Below are 7887 nucleotides of genomic sequence, written 5' to 3'. Positions count from 1 at the left end.
CGGTGTATAAGACTGTGTTTCTTGCCAAAATTAGCGCCAGAGCCACGACTAGTACACCAAGAATCTGGGGCCGGACACCTCCTAAGATACACCCACTTCGGGAAGTCTCGTCCAGAACCTGTAAGCCACTAGCCGAGCTGCAATGACTAAAGGGCATTACTGATGACAACGGGAGATTGGGCAGTGGGAGGGTCACAGCAAGGCGCCCACATTTTTAAAAGCTCCCCACCCTGCTAGATAATTCCAGACAGTTAGCTTCACCTCTGACTTTCACTCTGCCGACTTCCTGATTCTCTCCAGCCTCGCTAGGCCTTCAAGGAACTTCTTAAAGTTCTACAGAAATAGCAAGTCCTTGTCTCCTTCCCTGATGCCTGCAGGGCGACCACTGCTTCTCTGTATTATGTTTTCATCTTCTCTCTGGCCCTGGACTTCCCCCAAACCCTGGGTGCTGAATTGTTCCTGTGGGGTCCTGGGCAGTGACTGTGGTGGTGACGGCCCGCGGGAGAGCCTTGCCTCAGAAAACGAGACTCAGTAAGTCTCAGAAGTGTCATCCTAATTCTCACCACCCAGGAAAATCCACTACTTTGTCATCATGAACCTTGGCCCCCTGCTGTTGGTGTGAAATAAAGGCAAAGGTTCTCTAGGCCATTCTGACAACCAAGATGAAAAGCAAAATCTAGATCAATTCCTACTTGGCTACTCTGAGCCCTGGCGTAGTTTCCCCTGACATGGTTTACAGTACATGCTTTCTGGGGACTAAAAATCTGCCACGTTAAGTATTTCCGACGCTGCTATGTTCCCCTTGCTCACACAGTCGGCAGCCTTGCCTACAGCTAGTGATTCCGTGTCCAGCTTCCTGGCCTCCTAAACGAGGGAGACACTCCCAGCCAGAGGCCCCCGAGAGGAACACATGACATAATGATATGAGGATCTAGTCCCACGCCTGGGCCGGATATACCGGGGCAGTAATCGCTAGGGTCGTGTTGTCAACCTGCTTACGTCCCAGCTTTGTCCGCCTGGGGCAAGGGTAAAAATGTGTTTCAGAAACTGGCTGTCCTGTCCTTTCCTTGTCTTCATGTGCTTGTAAGATTTTAGCGTCGGCTGACAAGAACACAACAGCTACTGAAGCCAGGAGCATGGACTCGATGGCCTGAAATGATCACTTCATTCCGCTCAAAACGCTCCCAGGGCTGTGAGTCAGCCTCCCTGGGCTGCTGGGGGAAGGGGTGGGTGGGTGCGCCCCCCTACTCCCACCCCACTGTTCTCGGTGGTTCTAAGGTCCGCAGCTGGGTGGCGGAACTGGGAATGCAGGGATGCAGGCGGGAAGGAGGCAGTGGGCCAGGGGAAATAGGCAGAGCTGCTGTACCCGACCCCCCAGCCCTAACTTTAAAAAATAACCCCGCCCACTCTCACGGAAGTCCAGCTGTGAGGTGGGCTCCCTACCCACCGGGTTGTTCGGGACTCAGGCTCCACCCATCTCAGTGTGCACTGTCCCTGGGGCATCGTCCTCATCTCTGTGGTCAGTGCAGGCCGCAGCCAGGTCTGTGTCCTGGCTCCTCGGGAGGCGAAAGTGTGCAGGCACATCCACGCTCCCCTGGTCTTTCCTGGTCTTCCCTGGTCCAGAGCCCAGTCACATGATCACGCCAGCTGCAAAGGAGGCTGGGGGATGAGTCACATGATCACGCCGGCTGCAAAGGAGGCTGGGAGACTGAGTCCCTAGTCAGGTGCCCACGTGTCCAGTCAAGGCTCTGTCAGCACAGGAGAGGAGGAGTTGGGGGACTCCCAGCAGTCTCTCCCGAGACTGCACGATTTTGAAAAATGAGCGATCTTAGCACACACAGACATTCTTAAGCCCTAAGCACAAATTTCATAACTGAGCCTCTTCTCAATGTAAAATAAACACAGTCAACCCAAGATGGTGCCTCTCTCTTTACCTCTAGCCCCCAGCACCTGGGGATGTGCGTCCAGACACAGAAATTGCATATGCGTTGATGACTGGGCTGAGAAGAGAGTCGCCACATTTAACATTTTAGGCACAAAAGGTGTTTGAAAATTTGCAGCCACAAAGAGATGACTTTTGCCAAGATAAAAAACGTATAATTTAAAACCACAATCAACAGCGATTGAGACCGAGTCTGCCAAGAATTTGATTATGTTAAAGGAAGGAGTATACTTTCAAAGCTTCGCCTATTGGAAGGTGCAGACCGTTTGCTGATGGCAAGGTGGACCTGCAGAGGGGGGGCCAGGGCCAGGCCATGGCGACTGAGCAGCTCAAGAAAACAGGGCTGGGGACCCTAGGCGTGGTCACATCTGGATTGCGTAAGAATAAAAGGACGTTGGAACACAATAGCATGGTGTGCGCGCGTGCGCGCACATTTATCTGGGGCGGGCGGGCGAGGGCACTGTAGCAGACAGCCTTGGTTTACCTTCCGCCCTCTGCCCTTTCCTCCTGGAGGAGCCGGGGGCGAGGTGATCTAAGAATAGGAGAGGGAGGGAGGGGCTGCAGCACAGAGGGTTTTCCCTACTTAGTCTGATAGGAACAGAAAGAACTCACCTGTATGAGAAACACACAGGTGTCACCAGAACGTTACCTTCTGCAACCAGGAATCCGAGGGTGCTGATACGCCAGCTCAGCCTGGAGGTGTCCCGGTAAACGTCTGACCATCCCCAAGGCCGGGGTAATAAGGCCGGTCCCTTGCATGGATCTGCGTGTCCCAGCTCCCCAGCGCTCTCTCCTGCTGCCTCTGGCAGCTGCTGTCCCTTTGCCAACCATCCAGCCGGAAAAAACAGCCAAGCTCATTTCCAGAAGCATTTTTGAAAAGACAGGTTTGCTGTTCCTTATTAAGTGTCCTTTGGGGACTCATTTCTCATTTCCTCCCTCATTGAAATGCTGCTGCCGTCTCCCCTCCTTGCCGTGCTTTGCTGTGGTGTCACGAAGACTTCGGATGTTTTATTAAACCATGAAGGAAGGGTCGCTCACCTCACCATAAAAGACAAACAGGACTGAATAACTTTATAAATGCATACGGAAAAGTGCAAAGCGCAATTTGCTTTCAAAGCGTGCCTCCTGTGGCAAGCAGGAGGCTCTGTCTCCCCAGGGCTCCGACTGTCACGGGATTTGCCGGCCCTCTCAGGAAGCAGGCAGTCCAGGCTGCTAGGAACTGCTTTCCCTGGCGGGGAGCCCTGGGACCACCGAGAGGCATCCGCTCGGACGGTCTCCAAGGTGTGAGATTCCACCAGGTTTTTGTCCCCAGAGTCTAAATCTCCCTTATGCCTTCGTGTGAACCTACAGATCCTCTTCACTCCCCGGCCCCCTGCTCCGTTTTCCTCGAACCTTTCCTTCTCAAATGACGCAATAAGCAGATATGGGTAGGTTCCTAACTAGACATGAGGTGATGCTATACCTTAAAGTTTAGATTTAGATTCTGTAAGAGAATGGAGTACTTTCCATCCTTAGGAATAAATGTTCCCTTGTCTTAGACAAGTTTTAAAAATCATATCTACTGATTATTTTTTATTATAGAGGTAATTTGCTCCTTGTAGAAGTGAAAACTTTGTTTTTACCCAAACGCATAAAGAAAATTAAAGATATTCTAGTTTTTTAAACTTACATATAAAAATGTGTCTTTCTTTTGCAAAATTTAGATCATACTATCCCACAACTTAGCTTAGTGTTCTGGTAGATTTTTTTTTCATGTTTTGAAGTGATCTCTGCTGGCTGGAAGTCATCTGTTATGTGGCTGCACCAGCAGCTAAGTTACTTAAGTACTCCCTGTTTGGTTTTGTTTTTTTCTGTTTTCCACTATTAAAAAAAAAATCCTATAATGAGTATCCCTGACATAAATCTTCCTACCTAGCTGCTGATTATTTTCCTAAAATAAACTTATGAAAGTGGAATTGGTGGCTTTTGATGCCATAATAAAATTGGTTTTTTTGGAAAGGTCAGGACAATTTATTCTCTAACCAGCTGTGCTTGAGAGTTACCAAAAACTTGGGAAACTCTTAAGGTAGGTTGTGAAGCTCTTCTCAGCAGCCACCAGGGTCATCCGCCAACAGGCTGGGCCAAGGTTGGATCATGAATTGGGACATGAAGGAGCCCAGGAGAGAAAGCCCACAGCCTGTGACGGAGGAGACATTAATAATACAAGAGCTTGACAGTGCTGCAAAGGCTTCGGCCAATTAATATATATTCACTAATTATATAGAGAAAAGCATGAGAAACAACAATATTTTAATGTTTTCCTTTTTTTAACTTGAAGTATAGTTGATTTACAATATCATGTTAGTTTCAGGTGTACAGCACAGCGATTCAGTTATATTCAGACTATATATATGTTATACGTTCTTCTTCGGATTCCCTTCCCTTATAGGTTATTACAAAATATTGAGTATCGTTCCCTGTGCTATACAGTAGCTATACAGAGAAACAACTATTAAAGGCGTCTTACATCTCTCCAGAAACCAATTTGGGTTGAAAGTCTTATTCACGGCAAGTATAAGCCAACTTGAGTCACTCAGGCTCGAGAAACCCTTTGACCACAACACACGTCTGGCAGGCGGGGCCTGAGAAGGGTTTCCAGACCATCCTCTTTCCTGTTCCTCACCCTGTGCTACTCTGGGCAGCCTTTGGTATCTTGCTGTTAGAAGTACGTTAAACTTGTCACGTTCAATTCTCTGTCCTGGGAAGCAGAGTACAATGTGGCCACCCCAGTGGTTTAATCGAAAATCTGTATTAACCACATCTTTGATTTTCTGTATTCTGATGCTTTGACATCCGGGCCCTGGCTGACCCTGGAGAGGTTGCCGCTCCCAGGACTGGCTGGCTCCTGGAGACACTGAACAATTCGCCTGCGAGCGCCCCTCCAAATACAAAGCAGCCCAAGCAGCGCCCACACCCCACCGCCTCCTCTGTGAGAGCTCACACCCCGAGCTGCTATCCACCTGCTCCAATGCCCCAGGGCCAGGGCCAGGGCCAGACACCCAGGGACAGCCCCTGGGCCCAGAGCCCATGGAAATCATTCCACCTCGCCAGCCCCAAGCCTGCCCAGCTGCCTCACCCCTTCCTTCCCTTGGAAACCACAATGAAGGCTCCTGCCCACATTCCCCGACCCGCCCTGTGCCTCCTGCCTGGCCCTGGTGCTTCCCCATGTGGCTGGTGTGCCCCCTCCCCTGTGAGGAGGGTCTCTGGGATCCGTGAGTATAAAAACTATCTTTTCAGTGGCAATTGTCTCCTGATCTGTTGGCCTTACTATACCTCCAATTTTTTATCCATGTACTATATTTTATTTTTAATTTTTAAAAAAAATTTTATTTATTTATTTATTTAATTTACCTTACTTTTGGCTGCATTGGATCTCCATTGCTGCATGCGGGCTTTCTCTAATGGCGAGCGGGGGCTACTCTTCGTTGCAGTGCACGGGCTTCTCATTGCGGTGGCTTCTCTTGTTGCAGAGCACAGGCTCTAGGCGTGTGGGTTTCAGTAGTTGTGGCGCGCAGACTCAGTAGTTGTGGCTCGCGGGGTTCTAGAGCACAGGCTCAGTAGTTGTGGCGCATGGGCTTAGTTGCTCTGTGACATGTGGGATCTTCCTAGACCAGGGCTCGAACCCGTGTCCCCTGCATCGGCAGGCGGATTCTTAACCACTGTGCCACCAGAGAAGCCCTCCATGTACTATATTTTAATACAAGGGACTCTCCAAATAAACTGGCCACAACATTCTGTTTCTTTTTTGGGGGGCGGGACTCCTTTCCCGTATAAATAAAAACCATGTAAAGACCAAGATGAATGAACCCAATACCAGATGGACACGCTGGCTGAGGCTGCCCCTGGCGGGGGCACTGCTGGTCTCTCTACAGCACAGACACCCATGTTTCTCTTCCGCCCAGAACTGGGATGAAGCCTCAGCCTCCAGCCTCATCTGTCACTGTCCCCTGCCGCCTTCCCGGGCTGCAGAGTCATCAGATCCTCTTTCTCTCCATCCCCACGGGGCCATAAGCCCGCTCACCCCCTCACCCTGAGTGCAGCACTCTCCCTCCAACTCCGTGCATCTGGTCCACCGGCACTGCGTCCTCCGGCATTTGTCCCCCGGGGCTGTCATTACCTCCAGCAGGGCTGAGACCAGATGTGTCTCTCACCAGTTTTTCTGCAGAACGGAGCACGATGTCTGGCACGGAGCATCTTCCACTATATACTTGTGGAATGAATGAATGAATATACGAATAAATGAATGCATGGATTGAAAAAGGAAAACTGCCCCCTTAGCACCTTGCGTACAGCTCTTGGTGAGGTGAGCCTTTTAGCCCCTCAGCTCCTGGCCTGGTGGGTGTGCCCCTGGCACGGAGGCGGGTTGGGAATGGCTGAGCTTCTCTGTCAGCTGCTACAAAGCAGCGTATTTTCTAGTATTTGTACAAACACCAGATACCTGGAAATTACACCAGGAAATTACACCAAGCCCAAACAGGAGGGTGGCACAGCCCCTGCGCGTTTCCAACACGCGGTTGCATGCAATTACGGTCAGAGGAGCAGAGGGGATGCTTGGTTACGGGGGCTCACATGTGCCACGTGCCGGGACAGCCAGCTGCCCACCTGCAATTAGGGAACCCTTGCTGCAGGTGACCCGCCACACAGGTCTGAGTGCAGGTGTGGGAACACACCAGACTCCTCCCAGCAGCAAAGAAGCCGGACGGGAGGAAACAGGGGCTGGTCTAACTCCCTGCTTCCCTGATTAGCATGTTGGAAGAGGTGAACTGCAGTCCTCACCATCCCAGACCCCCCCCCACGCCCATGCACACACACATATGCACGCACACACATCCACATGCTTGCACATACACGCAGGCGCACACACATACACATGCACATACACACACACGCACGCACACACTATGTGACCTACCTGAAGGCAGGAACCGAGCCATAATAGCAGGACCGACCACCTAAGCAGGGGCAGGACCAGGGCTCTGGGGACGGGCATATCTCCTTCCCTCCCTGAAAGATGTTAGAGGTTTGTGTAAAGAGAGGTTCAGAAACCACAGGGAACTCTGCTCAGTGCTCTGTGGTGACCTGAATGGGAAGGCAATCCAAAAGAGGGGATATATGTATACATAGAGCTGAGAAACTAACACAGCAGTGTAATGCAACTATACGCCAATAAAAATCAATTATAAAGAAAGAAGAGAAGAGAAAAGGGCAGCCGCAGACCAGCTCTGGAGCCAGGGGCTGCACAGAGGGGCCTTCTTGCTGATTGCAGCAACGCAATGAGATTCTTGCAGCTGTTGCCCCGGGCGCTCAGACACGTCCGCGGGGCCGCTGCAGAGGAGTTCCTGTGCGTCCCCGAGACCCGAGGTCCCAGAGAGCAGCATTTGGTCCCAGGCTGGCCCATCCCGCTGCTTTGTCCTGAGACTAAGGCCTAACACCCAGAGGGCCCTCAGCCACCACCTCCAGGCTATGGGTGACACCACGGCCGAGGGGAGGTGGCCTGCCAGGGCCACAGCAGAGGGTGCCAGAGCCCAGTGAGACCCTAGTGACAGCGTTTTACTTCCCAAGTCACACGTGGCCTGCGGGTTGTGTGTGTTGCTTTCTAATTCCTTCTTACCTCGTGTCTTGTTGCACTAATTTAGGACTCTGGATTGCAGGCTGCATTATAACTATTTGTTTCCCTTCCCCGGCTGCAAAAAGCTGCAGAGAGGGGCTTCCCTGGTGGCGCAGTGGTTGGGAGTCTGCCTGCCGACGCAGGGGACGCGGGTTCGTGCCCCGGTCCGGGAAGATCCCACATGCCGCGGAGCGGCTGGGCCCATGAGCCATGGCCGCTGAGCCTGCGCGTCCGGAGCCTGTGCTCCGCAACGGGAGAGGCCACAACAGTGAGAGGCCCGCGCACCGCAAAAAATAAA

This window comes from Pseudorca crassidens, chromosome 14 (assembly GCF_039906515.1).
Source record: "Pseudorca crassidens isolate mPseCra1 chromosome 14, mPseCra1.hap1, whole genome shotgun sequence".
NCBI classification, from domain to species: Eukaryota; Metazoa; Chordata; class Mammalia; order Artiodactyla; family Delphinidae; genus Pseudorca; species Pseudorca crassidens.
The sequence above is the reverse complement of the archived record's forward strand: the minus strand, read 5'-3'. Positions refer to the sequence as shown.